The sequence below is a fragment of the Callorhinus ursinus genome, unplaced genomic scaffold (assembly GCF_003265705.2).
Source record: "Callorhinus ursinus isolate GAN/ISIS: 27379988/994484 unplaced genomic scaffold, GSC_fseal_2.0 scaffold11, whole genome shotgun sequence".
In the NCBI taxonomy this organism is placed as follows: domain Eukaryota; kingdom Metazoa; phylum Chordata; class Mammalia; order Carnivora; family Otariidae; genus Callorhinus; species Callorhinus ursinus.
In genome coordinates this window covers 53,634,432-53,657,414 of record NW_027397073.1, presented here as the reverse complement: position 1 = coordinate 53,657,414, position 22,983 = coordinate 53,634,432, and the positions used below count along the sequence as shown (strand labels likewise).

Genomic DNA, 22,983 nt, shown 5'->3' with positions numbered 1-22,983 from the left:
AAGAATCCTGGGATGTATTTGAGCCATTTGCCATGTCAGGATGCTGTGGTAGGTCTTCTTTTTAATGAGGTCTTTCCTTTTTAATACCACTTGCTCCTAAGCAGAGACCTATTCATTTTAAAAAGACAACTTTTAGTTCTTTTTATATATTTTAGCCAGTGTTCTATATGTTTGCAACTGCAACAGCTGTTAAAAATTCTTTGTGATCATTTGTGGGATCAAATTCTAATTACTCTTCAGCTCCCTCCCCTCCATCCTATATCTGTACTTGAGGCTCTAGAGGGAAAAATAGATACTTAAGGGGAAAGAAAATCATGGGTGAGTAGGGAGTATGCAGCTCACTTTGGCATAGCTTTTTAACTTGCTGATTTTTAGTATCAGTGAGTACAGTGCAAGAATTATTCATGAAATACTGACCTTGGAGCCCTGGAAAACATATTTTCCCTCCAATTCTTTTTATCTCAACTTCAGGAGTATAAAATAGAGGAAGAAATAGACTCCTTTATTGTTAGAGTATATAGGAAACTCCACTGAGTATATTTTCAAAGGTAATTTCATGCCATGGTATCTTTAAAAATATGATGATTCTTTTAAAGCAGTAGTATACCTATTTCCATGTGATGTTATGGTCAGGCATGGCCTATCCATTGTTATTAGAGCAGAGGAAACATGGTGATAAGCCCAGTGAGCAGACTATGATTCAGAAAATATGGTACCAGCTGAAGATTGTGAAGCAGATGAACATGTCAGCGACAGAGACCCAACAGCAAGTCATGAGTAGGTGTCCTAACTGGTGGTAGAGCAGAGCAGCAAGGAATCTCAGATCCATAGCCTGACTATGACTGTGTGTATAAAACAGAAAAGTGTGAGGACTTATTTTTATTTCCTATGCTCTTTCAAATTTTGTTTAGAAACAGTAAAACCTGGCCAGATTTCAAAATAGGCAAGTGTCCTCTCCTCTTTGGGTATCTCCTGTCTTGGGTATGTCAGTGTGGACCTGGCCGGTAGGCCTGGGTGCAGGCCATGCAGTGAAATCGGTAGGGTAAGACAGGGATTGGTAGTAGAAAATGCCCCGCCCCCTATAATTTTTTAAACCCACTGAATCCCTAGATGGGGGTAGTGGCAATAAACAAGACCCCTGTCCTAAATAAACTGGAAGCTCAGCAGGTATATGGGCATGGAGAAAAGTCACGGATCTAATGGCCAAATTGTGGCACAGGGTATCCAGCAGGGCTTGGAGAAGGTTAATCCTGATCATTTAATCATAACCGGGGCACAGGGGAGAGCCAGAACTTGAGAGCTGGAGTGCCTTGAGTCCTTCCTGACATAGTCAGGACGCGGCTGCAGCCGTGTAGACAGAGAGCAGCGGCAGAGCACCGTGAGGAGGCTGACGCCATTGATCCCTGGCCTCCATCATTGTTGTCATTTGTGCTTGGAGATCCCTCTGCTAATCCCTGGTGCTCCAGAGCACAGTGGCAGCGAGGGAGAGAAGTGTGGTTTCTAGGATGTCCTGGAGGACTGTGGTAGAGTGGCGGTTGAGACAAGGTTGCTACTTAGATTTCCCCTGGCCCTGCCTGATTCCTGTCTTCCCCATCCCCCCTGTAATAGCACTTTAAGGTAGGAAGCAAGTGGAGGCCAAAGGCTCTGCTTTTCTGTATCGTACCCCTGTGCATAGTGCGTAGAACTTGAGGTATTTTTATATCCAATATAGAGTTTAAATACTACATAGTTATTTATTATGATACCTGCGTGAGATCGTTATTCTTACTGCTTTCAGAGTGCTGCCCAAACTTGATGAAAAATAGTTAGATGAGAATATCAATATGATGGATTCCCTTGGGCACAGGAAATGTGCTTCTTCTGATTTCCCTTTAATCAATCATATTTTCAACCAGTAGAAAAAAAAATCCTAGATAGCTATGGAAAAAGATTTTTTAAAATTTTTTTCTTGTATCAGTTCTTCTACATTTCTCCTTCTATTTTTATGCCAAGTACCTATGGTACAGTTATTGGTAATATGTTTAGTAGTGACAGATCCCAATCATTCTATGAGCTGCTTAGCCCCTCACATATGAAATATACCATCAGTTCGCCCATTTGTTCAATCAATATTTATTGATCAGTTACCATGTGCCTAATATCGTGCTGCTTCATTCATTCCTACTTCAGAGTAAACAAATTACGATGATCTATCATGTAAATATTAGAGACACTGTACTTATGAGTTATATTTAAAAGGTTTGTGTGTTTTATTCCTTCTGGTAACTGGGCTGAATTCAGTTTCATTAGTTTAACTTTGAAAATCACTTTATTTTAAAGTTAATTTATTGTCAGGTGGATTTAAAAGGTATAATTACAATTAATTTGGTAATTATAAGCATATTAATAGGATTCAATGCATAATACCAGAAGATTATAACTTTTTCTTTGTCTACTTAGACAAGGAATTTGAGGAAATGTACTGTTATCATGTACCTGTAAAAAAGATCTATCAAAAGCTCATTAAGAGGGGAAAGAGAGAATTGCCAGGTACCAGGATGTTTGCTGGGGCAAGGAAGCCTTTAATTCATTGTGAAATGTCTAGAAAGTAACATGGTAGTCCATAGAGTCTATATTATTAAAAGCATATAGATAACAAAAGCAATAATAAAGCATATCCAACTTACCTTATGCCATATACTGCTGTAAGCACTTCACATATATATAACTACATTCTTATTACTATCCCCATTTTGCAAATGAGGAAAGTGAAATTGAGTGACTTGTCCATCTAACAAGGGACAGAACTGGGAAGCCACCCTAATGGTTTATTTCCAGGTTTGGGGTTCATAAGCCCTCCCTCAAATTAATAAGTTAATACCTCTATTATAGATAATATTTTAACATCATGGAGAATACATTTTATTTTATTTTATTTTATTTTTTTAAAGATTTTATTTATTTGACAGAGAGAAACAGTGAGAGCAGAAACACAAGCAGGGGGGGAGTGGAAGAGGGAGAAGCAGGCTTCCCGCTGAGCAGGGAGCCTGATGTGGGACTCGATCCCAGGACCCTGGGATCATGACCTGAGCCGAAGGCAGACACTTAACGACTGAGCCACCCAGGCACCCATGGAGAATACATTTTAATTTAATTCCCCAAATTTAATTTTTGGGAATAAAATACAGCATTGTTCTTCAGATAAGTGTTACCTATGTTGTCCCTCTGTAAACCATGAAGGAATAACAATGTTTTCAATTATTGAAATCAGTACATTTTCTTTATTTCTCCAGACATTGGGTCTTTTGGTATCTCTTGCCAACTAGCATTCCACCTGTTTGATTTTTTTTTTCTCTTGACCATGCTCCTTTGTACATCCTACTGAAATCATTGGCTACATTTTATGTCATAATCACTCTGACGCTCTGTTTTGTGGATATCCTCATTTACTCATTTGAGGAATATTTATGGTGTGCTTGTTTTATCCATATACTGGGCTAGGTACTGGGGGAAAAATGGGAAATAAGACCAACCTGGTTCTTGGCCCAAATGAAGCTTTTATTTTAGAAGGAGACACATGCTGTAAATCACTATTACATAATTACTAATTCCATTACAGTTCTAGAAATCTTAGGAGATTGTAAAGCCAGGCAAGTTTATTTAGTAGGAGATTTGGAAAGCCTTCTTTGAGGAAGTGATAATTTGAGTTGAGAAATAATACAAATTTAGGAGCTGGCTTCTGAATTGCTATCCCAATCTCTGGTGGTTCTCCATCTGGGCTCCAGACACTCCTCTCCTCAACTGCATTTCTCTAACAAACACAACTCTTTCCATCATGGAAATCTTGTTGAGTCCTGCTCCCAGCAAGTTCTAGTCACTTCTTTGTTTTCAATTTCTTTACTGCATGTCCCTGCAGCATGCTCTCTAACCATTTGTAAGGCCTAACCTTTGGTGAAGTTCAACTTGTTATGTATTCTAGTTCAATTTATTTTATTAGTAAATGCCATCAATTCAGAGCCTACCTGCTGGCTGTCTTCTTGCTCTCACGGTTCCCACTTGATTACCTCTCTTTTGGTTCAGAGGGAAGCCTGGTGAATTTCTTACCTCAGGTATGCTACTAGCCGGTGCCCATTGGCAGAAGAGAAATGATTACTATCTTGGGTGGTTGAATGATCAATCTACTTTTTTTAAGATTTTATTTATTTATTGGACAGAGAGAGACACAGCGAGAGAGGGAACACAAGTAGGGGGAGTGGGAGAGGGAGAAGCAGGCTTCCTGCGGAGGAGGGAGCCCAATGCAGGGCTCGATCCCAGGACCCTGGGATCATGACCTGAGCTGAAGGCAGACACTTAACTGACCGAGCTACCCAGGCACCCCATCAATCTAGTTTTTTACAGTTGAAATCTTCTCTAACAAGGATGAGATTGTACAAGCAGTTTTAAGTCACAAAAATATCCCTGACTGACCAGGATGCACTTCCCTCCTATTGCTGCATGGCTGACTCCTCCTCCTTCAAATCACCTTTCTCAAAGATACCTGCTTGGGCCACTCTCTTCAATGTTCCAGCTTATATAAACTCTCATTGCCCAGTACTTTCTATCAACCACCCCAGTCTATTTTTTTTCTTTATTCCATAGCACATGTCACTTTCCAAACTACTAGAGAAGTTATTCATTACATCTATTATTTGTTGTCTGTCTTCTGATACTAGAGTGTAAGCTCCATGTGGAAATTGTTTTATTTTACTGATGTATGCCAAGCACCAGGAATCTTACAACCAACAAATAGTCACTGGATGATTGAATACAATATACAGAAAATATTACAAACATAATTCTTCAGCTAAAGAATAAGTGGGTCATTTTTTAATAAACTTTAAAAGTCTAGGAAGGAAGTGAAGTAAAATGTGGAAAAGCAAAGCTTAAATGAGTTAGTGTGTGCATGTACAGGCATGCATGCTTGTCTGGTTAATACCAAGATGTTACTATGGAGATTTAGTTAATGAATTCTTTTTATTTTTTCCTAAACAAGTTTTCCAAGGGTATTATTATACTTTAAAAGCATTTATATGGGTTAATAAAAAAATTTTTAAATGGCAAAATTGTGTATGTTAGTATGGAATTTATTGTAAAATTAAGTAGGAGTTTAGTAATAAAAAGTGTTGAAATAAAACTGATAGATAAATCTAAGCCTATAAATACTACAATTAAGTTTAATAGTTTTGTCAGGAATTTTATGATTTAACTCCATTTTTCAAAATTGAAGTACCTCCTCACTTAGTGTAGGATAAACTTGGTGTAGGATGTAGTGGTTTAGACCCTACACTCTGGAATCAATGTTCAAATCCTAGATTTGTATCTTCTTTAGTTGTGAGATACTGAAAAGATTTTAAAATATGTTTTGATTTTTTTTGTATGTATATCACTTAAAACAATACCTGACAAAGTATAAGTACAAAGAATACTTACTACTGAGCTATCCCTTAGAAAAAAATTTTTATGAAATTATTGGCATTAGATCTAGAGAAAACCATATATATGATTCAAATGTAGAATTAAGTACCAGTCATACACTGCTAAAAATGTTCGAGAAGAGAAAATTCTAAATGATACACCAATGGCCTATAATTTCTCATGTTGGAATCAATATAGAAATCTCAAGAAGAAAATAAACAGAACTTGACTCTAATGTAGCCCCTAGACTATTCTAAGGATTTGTTACAAAAAGACATTAAGAACCTAGTATTAATATTTCACAAATGTTGTTCATACATATTGTATTCAGTGCTATAGATAGAAATTGCAAAGACATCCCTGGCCTTTTGGGCTTATTATCTAAATAAAGCAGACAGAAGTGAAACAATCACCGTAATTATCCCAGTGGGCACTCCAAAAAAGTGTGGCTGATGTGTAAATTAGGAGGTTTTATGAATTAGAGGGTGAAAAGATTTTGCCTTTGTCAAAGTATAGCTGTATGCAATAAAATGCTGAGTAGTTCCGCTCAAGTTAGTACCCAGGAGCTGCCACAGATGGATTTTACCCAAAGGGAGAACACTTCCTTATTAAATAGGATGCTTGGGCCCGATGCACTGCAATTGTACTTTGACTCATACCTAGGCTTCCTTTGTTTAATGCTGAGAATTTTTTGAGTTGTTTTCTCTTTAGACTTAAACTTTAAAGGAAGAAATAAGTCAGCATTGTTTACCTGCAAGCATAGGGTAAATGTGCATTTAATGAGCTAAGTAAAGAACTTGAAAGAATTGAACCCAAGAGAGAATTGCTAAGATGGTTTGTAGGGCAGAGGATTGGAGAAAGCTTACATGAAAAAAGAACTGGGACGGGGAGGTGCTGTCTTACATTGGAGAATAAGTTGCAGAAGCATTGAAGCAAGAATGAATGAAACCTTTTGCTTTGATACATGGAATAATATTTACCATTTAAATGCTAAAGCAAAGGGTGACATTTTTGTGGCTTCTAGATAAATATCTTGTGTCCTTATCTACTGAGTGCCTCATTACATGCCAGACAACTAAACCCAGGGTACAAAGAGGAGAATCAGATGGTTCCTGCCCTCAAAGATCTCACCGCCTAGTGCAGGAATGAATATAACAACACTATGCTAGGGGGAGCACAACACTAAAGATGTGTTCGGAATATTAGGAAATCACATAAAAGGGACATCTAACCTAATGGAAGGAGCAGAATGGGTTGGGGAAGGCTCGAAGATGTGACAGATGAATTGATCACAAAGAATGAGATGGGAACTTTCCTGGGTAAGATGGCAGATGAAACTTGATGGCAGATTTTCAACTTCAAAAACACCAAATTAACTTTACAACACATGTGTACTCATAAACATAAACACACAGAACCGTGTTAGAGAATGAAAACAAAAAAGAAAGTGTATCATTGAATTGCAATTTAAAAAAACCCAAAATGACAGCCAAGAAAATCGAGTATCTTCTTAATGAGAACCATCTATTCCCATGGGAACGGTTGACTCTAGGCAGACCAGACCTGGTATGAACTTGTAGCGAGGCATCTCACAAGCAGAACAGGGACCCAGGGATTCTATCAAGGATAGCAAAATTCCTCAACTGACGCTCTCCCATTTCTCCTGTCATTTAATAGAATACAACAAATATGAATACATCACAAAATATTTAGCCCTTAAGTGTACCTCAGAGAGGGAGGGGAAAAAAACACTAAACCTGATTTCACGTATCTGACAAATGTCCAAGAAACCACTCCTACCATCTCAGAGCCAATACTCAGGTCCTCCTTCTCTAGACTCTGAGAAGGGGCAGGAGGAGAAAGGAGCTAAACATTACTGTAAAAATTTTATTTTCAAACAGGCTATGAATGGAGTCTTATTGCCCCATCTTGCAGATAAGAAAAGTAAGAAAGTTCAAGTTCTGGAATAAAAATGGGCCTTCATTCCTTGTGAACCCAAACTGTTGATTTTTCTGATCATGTTGTCTCCTTGGCTTTAATAATTGTCTTCCCTTCTCCACTAATCTTGAAGATGTTGGGTAAGGAAATAAAAACGAGGTCAACTGAAACTGTTTAATTTCTCTTGGTGCTTCTCAGCTCTGTGATTCAAGTTTTGGAGAAGTCAGAGGCTAGCTTTGAGAATAAAGTGCTTAGTTCATTCTGACCCCTAACCTTTCAGAGTTCACCCACTCGTCCATGCCTGCTCTTAGACTTTTTCACATCCCATCAGAACTGCAAACCTCAGTGCAAATTCTCTCATCCCCTCTTGCTTTTGAAAAGTACCTCAGCATTTTAAAACTTTTCTCCTCTGACCCACAAAATTCAGCGCTGGCTTATCTTCTCCTGTATTTTTAGTATTCTTCCTGTGGGTACTATTTTCATTTCCCTAAGTGATTTAAAGGCCCATAAAGGTATATGGTTATGATGTAACTTTCTCCTTGAGCACTCAAAGCACAGTGCTGAGCAAAACCCATTCTCAGTGAATGCTGTCAGAGAGCTTACTGGTCACCAAGCCCTGAATTGAGAATGAAATCATGTATGTTGCCTTTTTTGGCTCCCTATGTCTAATCTGATCACTGTACAGTTCTATGGTTTGTGGAATATTTCTGCATGAATTATTTTACATGGCATCACAAGTATTTATATGACTTAGTTGTAATGGTCAGGAGGTGTTTACTTTTCGATTCCCTTGCTAATGAATGAAGCAATTACACTTGTTCTTCTGGCCTCTATATCATTAAAAGGCTTGGATTTCACATGTCTTACTGTTTAATAACTTATTTTAGCTTAGTTGGAGCTTTTAAAATGTGAAGTCCATTTTATTTGGCAAAGAGTGTGAAAGCAGTTCCTATGCCTGGGGCTTTGTGTTTGGTTAATTAGGTTGGTTGCCAGCTTTCACAGAGAAATGGAAGTTGTCCCTTAACTGTTCTCCTCCTTTTTTCTTCCCTTACTTGAGATTCAGTAATAGATCTATTACTATTTGTACAAATTTAAGCCTTTTAATTTGTGAACACAGCCTGATTGTACTTCTGTAATTTTTTTGTTGAATACTCTCAAGGTCGGTCCCTACATTTTTGTTCATCTGATGGAAAGATTTTACGATTTTCCCGAACCTGGAAAAAAAAAGAGTAAGATGTTTAAAGTTATACGTAGGGCAGAAAAATAGATCATTCTCTCTTTACTTAGGGTTTTCTAGTTTGATTTATCTTCCTTAAAATTGAAAACAAGACTGGAGGTAACTATTACAGCTTACAGAATATGAATTATTTTACAGAGCAGATACAGTTGTTTTAATCACTATTTCATGCTTTGGGCATATTTATTAGCTACTTTTTATGTGTTTCAAATAAATTGATATTTATTAAGTACTTAGTAGAAATGAGCACACAGCTATAGGATACCTCGACATGGCTGTAGGTATTTGGTCAATGAGCAGTTTAAACATGGAACACAGGCCACAGCAGAGCAGAGAGGAACTTAAACTCAGGACAGGACAGTCTGGAGGGCACATGCCCACTTGGCCACTTGTCAGATGTGTGACCTTCCTCGGGTTACATAGTCTCAGTAGGCTCAGTTTCCTGATGTGTGTATATAAGGAGTAACAGTGCCTTGGTCATCAATTTGTGCTAAGGTCCTAGCAGGACGGCAGGTGTGTAACGTTTAATATGGGGGCTGGCATAGAGGAAACCCTCAAGTTCACTACTGGTGTGCAGAGCAGTGACGAGCCAGGGTGCAGAGAGCACAGGCTCCCTAGCCTACCATTCCCTACTTCTGTGACTGGGCACATTATTTCTCCAAGCCTTAGTTTTTTTCTCTGTTAAGCAGATAATAATTTACTAGAGGACTGTTATACATAAGTTAAAAAAAATATGTAAAGTATCTAGGATATTGTGTAGTATTTAGCAAGACTTACATGATGACTCTGAGCACAAGTGTGTATGAAGCAACGTATTTGCCAAATAAATGCACTGATGCATTTCAACGGTGGAAATCAGAGATGGCATTGCAGAGAGGCTCTTGCAGACTGGAAAGTCTGTCCTTGAAGTGACATGAAAGAGGAGTAGGAGTTTGCTGCTCCTGGCAGTGGATATCCCAGCAGGGGGGAAAAATCTGGAATATTTCAAACACTTGTGTCTCTTTACTCTGCAACATGGAGATTCAATTCTATTGTGTTGTTTGTCTTTAGGGATGCCTTTTTCCAGGACTACCTGGACACATTCTGAAAGCATTCTGGTGCTCAAAGAAAGGCTTGCTGCATCAAATCTAAAATTCCCAATTTATTGATTTGGGTGGTTTTACTTATTAGCACTGAAATGGTTCTGTCTGTATTTGATGTTCTTGTGATTCTATTATGAAGTCAGCTGATATGCCTTTTCAAATTAAAATTATAAGTTATTGCAAGAGAAAAACAAACAAAAAGCTCCCTCATTCCCTAAAGAATCCTTTGCCTATATATAACCTAAGAACATAAATAATCTGCTTCTCTAGAATAAAATTTAACAGACTTAACAAATTCTCATGTAAATTATTTAAATTGCCTTCAGGTAGATAATTCACATCCTAGGTTTTATAGTAACATGTAATTTGAAACAAACATACCAAATCCCCAAAAGAGGCTGAGAAGAGAATTTCAGTTTATTAAACAACTAAAAATAGTCAAATCCCTAACTCCTCTATCGTTTGGGAAACTCATTATAAAATAATTATAAAAATGCAGTAAGTTATAGTACCCTTTACATTTAATATTTAATTTTTTCAAAACTATTCAAGGCAATAACTTAAAGCCAAATAGTTTTATAAGGCTTCCATTTTTCCCTCCTCCTTGCCTCTCCTCTGCACCACCCCCATCTTTTCTCTCTTTTTAAAATATACTTCTAATATTACATCAAAATTTTTGGAGTGACAGTAGCCTGATTGTTTGAAAGGAAACCAACTGTTTGTCTCCCTGCTTCCTACATGGACTTTCTGTCAGTCACTCTACTTGTAGCTCACTCTCCTAGGAACCTAGCTAGATCTGACATGTGAATCATTATGCCACTAAACTTTCTTCCTTCCTTTCTTTTTTTTTAAGATTTATTTATTTATTTGATAGAGAGCAAGTGGGGGGAGGGGCAGATGGAGAGAGAGAATCTTAAGCAGACTCCCACTGAGCGTGGAGCCTGATAATAGGGCTTGATCCCAATACCCTGAGATCATGACCTGAGCCAAAACCAAAGGTTGGACACTTAACCAGTTGAGCCACCCAGGTGTCCTGCCACTAAGCTTTCTTCACACAGAGTTGAGGCAGCAACCTTCCTCCAATCTGATAATGCTGTCACCCATCATCCATCAGTTTTCCAGATTCAAAATCTTGTTGCTCCTCTTCTGTAACTCTCTCTCCATGGTGTTTCAGAAGTAGCACACTAATGAGTCTGATATAATTGTACTCAATAACTTCCCCCAAAGCAAAACCTAAAATTCCTCTGACAAATAAACAGTAGTCATGCCAAGTTTTCCTGTACTCTCCTCCCAGTTTCTAATTAAAAAAAAAAATTGTTTTGTTTTGTTTTGTTTTGTTTTGTTTGAGAGAGAGAGAGCTCCAGCGAGAGCGAGTGTGGAGGAGCGGGTCAGGTCATGGGAAGGGGTAGTGGGAGAGAAGGAGTCTCAAACAGACTCTCTGCTGAGCATGGAGCCCAATGTGGGGCTCGATCCCACAACCCTGAGATCATGACCTGAGCAAAAATCAGGAGTCACATGCTTAACCAACTGAGCCACCCAGGCATCCCTCTATTATACATTTTTGTTGGCTTTCTTTCAGTATATTGAAAGTGATAGGTATTATTGTGAAGTGATTAAAAACATGAGCTTTATTATTAAAAAGGCTAGAGATGGTTATGTACTTCAAATTACCACCTCTTTGATATAGAGAATATTATGGAACCTGTCTGAACAAGACTTTATCATTTGTAAAGTTGGGACAATAGCAGTACTTAAAAAATTGTTAGGAGGATCGGGTGGGACAGCATATATAGAAAGTGTATACCGTGGTGGATTCAGTGTCACCTGTGCTATTTCTTGGTATTGTTTCTTCTTGTACATTTGCTGTCTCCCTTCCCTCTTCCATCTCTGCTCCCCCTGCATGCCCCTGCACCCCACCCCAGACATGCATGCCCAGATCATGAGCTTCTTGAATTCAGGGTCTCTTCTGTCTCTTGTTTTTTTGATAGTGGCCATCCTAATGGGTGTGGAATGGTATCACATTGTAATTTTGATTTGAATTTCTCTAATGATTAGCGATGTTGATCATCTTTTCATGTGTTTTTTGGCCACTTGTATATCTTCTTTGAAGATTCTATTCAAGTCCTTTGGTCCTTTGCTCATTTTTTAATTAGGAATTCTTCATATACGTTGGAAATTGAGTTTTTTTTCTGATACATGCTCATTCTATTAACAATACATTTATGAGATGAATGCAATTTTAAAATCCTCAAAATTAAAAGTATGTATATATTTGTGTATGTGTACACACTTACATTCACTTATGCATACATACATACCTTATCTCTTCTGGACAAATTACTGGTATATATTGGAGCATGGATATATATGTGTGTGTGTGTGTGTGTGTGTGTGTCTCTATATACACATATATATGACAGGCCAGCATTGCATGCTGATGTTAATTAGCAACTAACTAACCCATTCTTAGTACCCAATTACAACATAAGTTGAAGTTGACATTATCATAATCAGTTTCTCAATTCTGTGAATTCAAAACTAAAAAATGTAAGCTTAATAACTGCTTAGCACAAAAATGTTTCAGTGAGGAAAGTTTGCATTCTCAATTGGAAAATAGTTAAAATACTTATAATTTTGCTGAGAAACAGCACAACGGTGTTCCTTTCATCTTGCTATTATCTAACTTATCTTGAAGACTTTTCAAACCAAATGCTAACATCCCGCCAAGAATGCCATTAAAAATAAGCCAGAATTCCCAGGACTAAGGTGGTATCCTCGGCCCATTTGACTTTTTACCTTTCCTAATGTACTTCAGAAGAGACTCCACTAAAATAATGAGGAACATTTCTCTAACAGGCATGGAAACAAGAGCATTCTACTTTACATAATGGAAGTTGTATAGTTCTAGCAGGAAATGAAGTGGTATGCCACACCAGTGTCCTTTCTCTGTGTACATCTAGTTGGTGAGTAAGCAGGGTCCTGTTTTTACTACTCAATTACATTAGCCAGTTTGGAGAAAAAACTGGAATCCCAGCAGCCTAAGCCCTCACTGTTCTATGAGATGCAAACCTGACCAGAGACCAGAAGAGGAGGGAGGTTTCTGCCTGGGCCACTCTCAGCTATGGGTTGTCAGTATGGACACAGGCAAATATCCTACCCTGATGAATGGAGCTCCATACTTGGAGCTGTGTGGCCCTCTGCTTCCAGTTTTGTTTCTTGTCTATGTTACCCTGGACTCCCAAAGTTACTAATGAAAATATAGAACAAAACCTTTCTCTTCTTTTGGCTCAGACAAAAAGAAATGTACATAAGCCATTCAACTGAGCTAGCAATGTTGGACTAACTAGACTCATTCGTTCGTTCGTTCATTCACTCATTCATTCATTCATTCATTCATTCTTCAGCCTCTATGGACCAGAAACTATTCTGGGACCTAGGAATCTAGTCAACTGAAGAGGTTCCAGCTCTTAAATTCTAGTCAGATGAAACTATTACATGGATGAGATCATTTCACTCTGTGGTAGGTGCCATGAAGAAAATTAAATAGGATAAAATGATCAAGTCAAATGAATATCTTTGGATTGTAGGTGGTCAGCAAAGAAGGTGACTTTTGATCTGAGAACTGAATGACAAAAAAAAAAAACACCTAACTTTGGCAGTGGGAGTTGAGAAAGAGGGGTGTGTTCTCAAAAGAGAAGAGTACAGAGACCCTGATGTACAAGAATATATAAAGAATTCCTACAGATCAGGAATAAACCTATCATTTGGGGGATAACGAAAGAAAACATGTTTTGACATGTCAGGACTCTATAACATTTACATATAAGATCATGATAACACATCTGAGGAACTACTTCATCTGATCTAAACATTCCCTGAAAGGGAAGACATTTTAGAGCAGAAATAGTTGTGAGCAGTAATAATGTTAGAGCTCAGAATCAAGTGTAAGCGAGTATTATTTTTAATGTGGGCATAAAGTTTTGTGGTTTTTTTAAGATTTATTTATTAGAGACAGAGAGAGAGTGTGCAGGGAGGAGAGCAGACTCTGCGCAGAGCACGGAGCTGAAGTGGGGCTCGATCTCACCACCCTGAAATCACGACCAGAGCTGAAACCAAGATCAGGCGCTTAACTGACTGCACCACCCGGGTGCCTCAGGAGTGTGAAATTTAATGCAACTAAAAAAAGCATTTCTGGAGAAGAAGTACAAGATTTCTTAAACTGTACAGTCAGGAGGGGCATGGAGTGTGGGGGGGGCATATTTGTATGTGGGTGGGAAGAGGTGTGAGGAAAGCAATGTATAAAATGCTACTCAAGATTTTATCTTACATATAATATTGACAAAGTGCTTTTAAATTTATAGATAAACCCGCTCTTCCTCTTCCCCCTAAGCGGCCTGAGGTGACCTCTGAAAATGGTTCGCTATTCGCTTGACCCAGAAAACCCTACGAAATCATGTAAATCAAGAGGTTCAAATCTTCGTGTTCCCTTTAAGAACACACGTGAAACTGCCCAGGCCATCAAGGGTATGCATATCCGAAAAGCCACCAAGTATCTGAAGGGCGTCACTTTACAGAAGCAGTGTGTGCCATTCCGTCGCTACAATGGTGGAGTTGGTAGGTGTGCCCAGGCCAAACAGTGGGGCTGGACACAGGGTCGGTGGCCCAAGAAGAGTGCTGAATTTTTACTGCACATGCTTAAAAATGCAGAGAGTAATGCTGAACTTAAGGGTTTAGATGTTGATTCTCTGGTCATTGAGCACATCCAGGTGAACAAAGCCCCCAAGATGCGGCGTAGAACATACAGGGCTCATGGTCGGATTAACCCATACATGAGCTCTCCTTGCCACATTGAGATGATCCTTACTGAAAAAGAGCAGATTGTTCCTAAACCAGAAGAGGAGGTTGCACAGAAGGAAAAGATATCCCAGAAGAAACTGAAGAAACAAAAACTTATGGCCTGGGAGTAAATTCTGCAGAATAAATGCAAATAAAAATAAAAAGAGAAAAAAAATTTATAGATAAACCCTAGTAGAATATAACTGGTATGCATAATTTATAAGTGGCTGAGGGAGTTTTTTAAACTTTATTATTTTAGCAAAGTGAGACGAAAAGTGATGTGCTAATAATATAGTCAACAAAGTCATAAGCAAGCTGAAGACCAAATATTGCCATTTTTGTGGATGCAATCCCCCTATTAAAAGACAAACCCTCTTTAGAATGAATCAAAAAGCAAAACTTACATGCTTTGTATAAAAGGCTCACCTGAAACAAAGAACACACTTTTTTCAGATGAAGACACAGGCAAAGCTTTATCACACAAAGGAAAAAGAAAATTTGCTGTTACAAATGAGATCATTTTTCTTTTGAATTGTCTGAGAGGATTTTGTTGGTACAGAGGAAAGCTATTGATTATTTGTAATTAAACATTTACTGATCTCTTATTAGTTTTTAATACTTTTCCAGTTGAATTTATCCTAAGGAATGACTTAGACCACTGTGTAATATACCTTGCAATAATAAGTTTAAAAAATATAAACTACTGTAGTGTACTATAGTGGATGGATTAGTTATAAACAAATTATAATTTATAAGAATATTACATAACTATTAAAACCTGATAGCTGATATTATCCTAAAGTAACTTTAAGTAAAAACATTCTGAAAGAATACAGATGTTAATAGTTTTTAATTTTTTCATTCTTTTTTAATATACTCTGAGTATTTTTTATGATTAATCACAACTAAAAAGTTAATAATTATCTTTTTAAAAGCAAGACATTTCAACTTAAAGACAATATGACAAAATATGATTTTCATTTTCATAGATGCTCAGTGTATATTATTAACTTTGTATCAATTAAGTGATATTTATAGTTGAGGAAACTCTTCTGAGTAGTGCTAAATCATGGTCATGAATGTAGAGTTTGTACTACATTAGAGTACAAAATAATGATAAAAATAAATATATATAAAATATAAAAAAAGAATAATAAAAACTAAAAACACATAGGAATGATTTCTTCTAAGAATTCCAAAATGTTTTAGAGATAGATCTGTTGGGTGTTCTTTTAAAAATGAATTTGTTAGTAAGACACTGCCAAATGGAATGATCATAACTAGAAGTAAAGTATGTTTCAGTGATTCATAAATTTTATTTAGTTTTACCCAAAAGGCTTATTAAAGAGTAAATTGCTGAGCTCCAGCCCTAGCATTGCTGATTCAGTAGATCTGGGCTGACTGACACCCAATAATTTGCTTCTCTAACAAGTTCCCAGGTGGCGCTAAGGCAGCTGGTCGAGGAAACCACTTTGAGAACCTCTGGTATTCTGAAACTAGGAAGGCGCTCAAATTACCTTGCTTGCAAGCAAGCAAGTTAGCCTGACAGTTTTATTGCACATATACTAAAAGAGGACACTAGATTCTGGGTTAGAGATGCATGGTTTGCATGAAAGCTTCAGCCAGAGATCTATCTTTGCTCTGGTTCCTGTTTCCCATGCCCCACGCTCCACAGGAAGATGCTATAAGGCCAGATGTTTACCTGCCTTTGCAGTAGATTTGCATAATAAGAGAGAAACACCAAGATTAGGAGACTCTAAGCTTTCATTGGCTGCTACACATCCCTCTTCCCTCCATTATCCTGGAATGTAAGCAAATCTCTTCCAGGAAATTAGGAAGGAGATGGCTTGGTCTCCACATCCCTCCAGTGCTCTCTAATCTAATGGAGCCACTGTGTCTAGCTTCTAAGGCTGTCTGTTATGCAAAGACCCTTCCAGCAATCTGCTCAGAAGGCTGGGGATCCTATGGAAATGTGAAAATAACCAGTGATCATTGTTTTTCAATGATGGGTTTAGAGGATATGCTAAAATGACAGCTATTTTACATTTCCAACTAAATGCCTTTTTCATTTTTCTCTTCGTACATAAGCTTTAACAATAAGAATTTAATTTTCCCGTATGTATATTATACTTCAGTAACTTTTTGCCCATGGCCCAGGGCTTCCTTGGCACTAATAGGCATAGGTGCATTTCCTTCAGATCACAAGGCTGCATGGTGGAAAGAGAAGGGGTTGTCACAGTTGGATTCACGTACATGGATTCTCTTCTTTACTCCTTGTTAACATCTTACCTGGATGCTAACCCATACTTAACCTCTCCAAGCCTGTTTCCTCACTTAGAAAGTTGGCACGCTTTCCTTATTCTATTGCTAGAAGATAAAAATAATATTTAATGCTTTGTATAGCACCTACTCCATAACAGGTGTTCACAAATTGTAAAAGTTATCAGGTATGCCCTGCGTCCCCTGTACAGGTATCACCTGTAATCCGAAGAAATGCACAGGCCTGTTCCATGCCCAAGTCAGGCGAAGTACGAGTGTCATTACCAGGAAGAAAACTTCAGATATTGCACCATTTATGGTGAAGTGCTGTTTGGTGATTAAAGATGGTGGAAGTTTAAATCCATCCTCTGAGCAGGAAACAGCTGCTTCACCAGGTATAGGAGAGCTGCTAGAATCGATGCCACCTGTTCTACCAATTAGCTCCCAGGTGATGGGAGAAGATAGGAAACTAGGGTTTCCAGTGGTGATAGCCTGGCCTCAGGAAGGCCGTTCCAGGTGTTTGTTGAAGCTCTGGAAGCTGAGGTTGCCAATATGTAGAGGTAAAGAATTGCTTTGGAACACAAAATGTTTCATCCAGCAGAGAATGCAGACATTACAGAGCTATGAATTAAGGCATCCAAGCGGAAAGTGGCATTAACTGCAGGCTTGAGGAGAGAAGGAAACTGGAATGAAGCTATAAAATGATGCAAGATTAAAGGAAGATGAACTAACCAAATTACAGATTTTAGGAATGCAACAAATTGTATCAGAGAACGTGTAACTCTGTGCCTGCATTCTGTTTGGGTGGTCTGATTCATCTGCTCATTGCTAGCGTTTCAGAGGCTGTCCTTTCCCTTAATCTACTGTGCCCTCCCCACCTTCACGTGGAGGAAGTTTATCACCTTCTCTACATTTGTGTGTTCTGTGTGTGTGTGTGTGTGTGTGTGTGTGCACGCACTCCACTTTTAGGGTAGGAGAGCTAGCAAGGTGACTGACACAATCTCTGTCCTCAGTGACTTCATGGTTGACTAGAAAAGTAAAGGAAATGATAAAGCAAAGTCTAGGAAAATCCAGACATGGGGGGACTGGGTCATAATGCATGACTGTCTTCAGAGAAGTTGGCTTGAGTATTGCCTATTTGGTAAGAGCCTGGATAATAAAGTGGGAATCTCAGTATTTTTTTTCTTTCTCCCTGATTAATCTAAGACTGTTATTATACTATTTTAACTTATTTTTCCTTGCTAAATTATACAATATAAGTGAGTTAACGGATGATGGACCCATAGTAAGCACTCAGTACTGGCTTAACTGACTCTCTTCTTACTTTAATCATTAGCATCTTTAAGCACAATTAATAGCTTTTCTTAAGGAGTCCAGGCGGAGGACTCTTAGCACTATATGATGAAAATAACATTTTTCAAACAACAACTTGTGTTTCAGGCACTTGCTTAAGCACCTCACCTACCTTTCTTTGATTTTATGAGTAGTCCTAAGAGCATGATACCTTTTTTATCCCAGATGATGCAATAGAAGATTAGAGAGTGTATGTAATTTGCCTCAGGTCGTACAGCTAGTAAGTGACAGAGCCAGATGAAGTGGGTACCAGCTCATACAGGCATTATCTCCTTTCTTTCTTTCTTTCTTTCTTTCTTTCTTTCTTTCTTTCTTTCTTTCTTTCTTTCTCTTTCTTTCTCTCTGTATCTATTATCTATCTATCCTATTATTCTGTCCCCACCCTTGCACACTGATTAAAAAAAATCAATCCTCTGGATATCTACCCTATCTATTACTACTAAATGCTAGACATTGTGCTCTGGGGAATAAGAGACAATCTCTATTCTGGAGACACAATACAATGCAATGCAACAAATGTTTATTGAGACCCACCTAAGATCAGTCACTGAGGCCACCATTAGTCTACAGGGAAAGCCAAATGTATAACCAGATAGCCACATTACAGTGCAGTAAATGCTTGTCATTCCAGTGAACATAGATTCCTTTGGAACAACAGTGGCGGAGGAGTACAGAAATGGAAATGTTTTAATATCTGCACAATGTTGGATTCTACACATGCCTCGTCTCGTTCACTCCTTACACCCAGCTTTGAAAGATCACAGAGGACATGTGTGGTCTTCACACAAAACCCTGACTCTTATCCTGTGTAAACAGGGATGCCATCAGGGAGGTTGGGACATTGGAGCTGTGTCTTCTAGACACATTTTAGTTGGGAATATAACCTAACAAGTATGGCTCGTCTAGGAAGAATGCAGTTTGGCCTGATTAGAAAATAGGCTCTTTTTCAAAGGATGAGCAGGAAGTGAGGTGGGGAAAATTATTTAGAATAAATTGATGCCAGAGTCTTTGAATGTCATGCCAGAGAAGGTTCTTGATTCACCAGTGAAAAACAAAAGCATGTCCCAAATGATAAAAAATTATGGATTTGAGATACCAGTGTTTGGCTCAATTTACACCCTTAGAATTGATAATTCACTGATTTGCTTGTATTTGAAAATGGGAGGAAACGGGATGGGGTCAAAGAAGTAGAAAATACCAAGTAAAGAAATGGAAGATACCAAGACATACTTTTTTTGCCATGCCCCCAAAATTAAATTATTCTGTAATCTGAGAGAATGCCTCATGCATCTGATTTTCTCTGATTTTCGACAGTTGGTACAAAAGGGGTATAAGTATATCATTTTTAAGTAAATGGTGATTTTCTTCAATATGTATTCCTAAAGTGGGTTAGGCTTTAAATAAGTTTGTATTTGATTTGTCTTTGAAAATGGACTCAAAGTTCTGCAGTTTCACCCACTCTAGTAAAAACTTTTCTGCATTAAGTTTTCAGTCTGCTCTTTCCTGGGAATGTAGGAAAGTCCTTTAGACATGGATTAAATTTAGGAAGTGAAGTGGGAATGTATTATTTTAAAGTGATCCATCTTATTCTTAAAGCTTTGAATTTTCTCCTCTGTAGGGAGTCAGGGTGGAGGGTCGAGGGGGCTGTAAATGGGCTGCAGAAAAATATTGAAATGCTTTTAAAAACAATACGGGTTTCTCTGACATGAAGTGTTTTTGTCATAATGATATTGATTTTAGTATTCAGTAAAACACATGCAAACATAACCTCTCTAACAAATGCCAAATGGTCTTGTACATATCGGGGGAAAAAATGAGTATTACTAGTGACATGTGGTCTAGAGAGTTTGGTATCCTGTGATATTCTAATTGTTTTGTATTTGCATGCAGAATCCTGTAAGAGGTCACTCTACTTTTTTTTTAATAATTTTTTATTGTTATGTTAATCACCATACATGTAGTTTTCCATGATTCATTGTTTGTGCATAACACCCAGTGCTCCACGCAGAATGTGCCCTCTTTAATACCCATCACCAGGCTAACCCATCCCCGACCCCGCTCCTCTCTAGAACCCTCAGTTTGTTTTTCAGAGTCCATCATCTCTAATGGTTCGTCTCCCCCTCCGACTTACTCCCCTTCATTCTTCCCGCCTGCTATCTTCTTTTCTTTTTCTTAATATATATTGCATTATTTGTTTCAGAAGTACGGATCTGTGATTCATCAGTCTTGTACAATTCACAGCGCTCACCGTAGCACATACCCTCCCCAATGTCTATCACCCAACCACCCCATCCCGCCCACCCCCCACCACTCCAGCAAGACTCAGTTTGTTTCCTGAGATTAAGAATTCCTCATATCAGTGAGGTCATATAATACATGTCTTTCTCTGATTGACTTATTTCACTCAGCATAACACCCTCCAGTTCATTCCACGTCGTTGCAAATGGCAAGATCTCATTCCTTTTGATGGCGGCATAATATTCCATTCTGTATATATACCACTTCTTCTTTATCCATTCATCTGTCGATGGACATCTTGGCTCTTTCCACAGTTTGGCTATTGTGGACATTGCTGCTATAAACATTGGGGTACACGTACCCCTTCGGATCCCTACATTTGTATCTTTGGGGTAAATACCCAGTAGTGCAATTGCTGGATCATATGGTAGCTCTATTTTCAACTGTTTGAGGAACCTCCATACGGTTTTCCAGAGTGGTTACACCAGCTTGTATTCCCACCAAGAGTGTAGGAGGTTCCCCTTTCTCCGCATCCCCGCCAATATCTGTCATTTCCTGACTTGTTAATTTTAGCCATTCTGACTGGTGTGAGGTGGTATCTCATTGAGGTTTTGATTTGGATTTCCCTGATGCCGAGCGATGTTGAGCACTTTTTCATGTGTCTGTTGGCCATTTGGATGTCGTCTTTGGAAAAATGCCTATTCATGTCTTCTGCCTATTTCTTTATTGGATCATTTGTTCTTTGGGCGTTGAGTTTGATAAGTTCTTTAGAGATTTTGGATACTAGCCCTTTATCTGATATGTCATTTGAAAATATTTTCTCCCATTCTGTCGGTTGTCTTTTGGTTTTGTTGACTGTTTCCTTTGCTGTGCAAAAGCTTTTGATCTTGATGAAATCCCAATAGTTCATTTTTGCCCTTGCTTCCCTTGCCCTTGGCGATGTTTCTAGGAAGAAGTTGCTGCGGCTGAGATCGAAGAGGTTGCTACCTGTGTTCTCCTTTAGAATTTTGATGGACTCCTGTCTCACGTTTAGGTCTTTCAACCATTTGGAGTCTATTTTTGTGTGTGGTGTGAGGAAATGGTCCGGTTTCTTCTGCATGTGGTTCTCCAATTTTCCCAACACCATTTCTTAAAGAGACTGTCTTTTTTCCATTGAACATTCTTTCCTGCTTTGCCAAAGATTAGTTGACCATAGAGTTGAGGGTCGATTTCTGGGCTCTCGATTCTGTTCCATTGATCTATGTGTCTGTTTTTGTGCCAGTACCATACTGTCTTGATGATGACAGCTTTGTAATAGAGCTGGAAGTCCGGAATTGTGATGCCGCCAGTTTTGCTTTTCTTTTTCAATATTCCTCTGGCTATTCGGGGTCTCTTCTGGTTCCATACAAATTTTAGGATTATTTGTTCCATTTCTTTGAAAAAAGCGGATGGTATTTTGATGGGGATTGCACTGAATGTATAGATTGCTCTAGGTAGCATTGACATCTTCACAATGTTTGTTCTTCCAATCCATGTGCATGGAACGTTTTTTTCATTTTTTGTCTTCTTCAATTTCTTTCATGAGTATTTTATTCTTTTCTGAGTACAGATCCTTTGCCTCTTTGGTTAAATTTATTCCTAGGTATCTTATGGGTTTTGGTGCAATTGTAAATGGGATCGACTCCTTGATTTGCCTCTCTTCTGTCTTGTTGTTGGTGTATAGGAATGCCACTGATTTCTGTGCATTGATTTTATATCCTGCCACTGTACTGATTTCCTGTATGAGTTCTAGCAGTTTTGGGTGGAGTTTTTTGGGTTTTCCACACACAGTATCATATCATCCGCAAAGAGTGAGAATTTGACTTCTTCTTTGCCGATTTGGATGCCTTTGATTTCTTTTTGTTGTCTGATTGCTGTGGCTAGGACTTCTAATACTATGTTGAATAGCAGTGGTGAGAGTGGACATCCCTGCCGCGTTCCTGACCTTAGGGAAAAAGCTCTCAGCTTTTCCCCATTGAGAATGATATTCGCTGTAGGTTTGTCATAGCTGGCTTTTATGATATTGAGGTATGTACCCTCTATCCCTATACTCTGAAGAGTTTTGATCAAGAAAGGATGCTGTACTTTGTCAAATGCTTTCTCTGCATCTATTGAGAGGATCATATGATTCTTGTTCTTTCTTTTGTTAATGTATTGTATCACGTTGACTGATTTGCGGATGTTGAACCAACCTTGCAGCCCAGGGATAAATCCCACTTGGTCATGGTGAATAATCCTTTTAATGTACTGTTGGCTCCTATTGGCTAGTATTTTGGTGAGAATTTTTGCATCCATGTTCATGAAGGATATTGGTCTGTAATTCTCCTTTTTGATGGGGTCTTTGTCTGGTTTGGGGATCAAGGTAATGGTGGCCTCATAAAATGAGTTTGGAAGTTTTCCTTCCATTTCTATTTTTTGGAACATTTCAGGAGAATAGGTATTAATTCTTCTTGAAATGTCTGATAGAATTCCCCTGGGAAGCCATCTGGCCCTGGGCTTTTGTTTGTTGGGAGATTTTTGATGACTGCTTCAATTTCCTTAGTGGTTATAGGTCTGTTCAGGTTTTCTATTTCTTCCTGGTTCAATTTT

General features: G+C 38.4%; 1 protein-coding gene and 1 pseudogene across 5 annotated transcripts in view; both read left to right on the top strand.

The window, feature by feature from the left end:
* Positions 1-22,983, top strand: part of DLGAP1 (DLG associated protein 1) — a 942,912-nt gene that overhangs the window by 178,543 nt on the left and 741,386 nt on the right. The window lies entirely within an intron of this gene.
* LOC112835280 (large ribosomal subunit protein uL22 pseudogene) lies at positions 14,063-14,690 on the top strand (annotated as a pseudogene).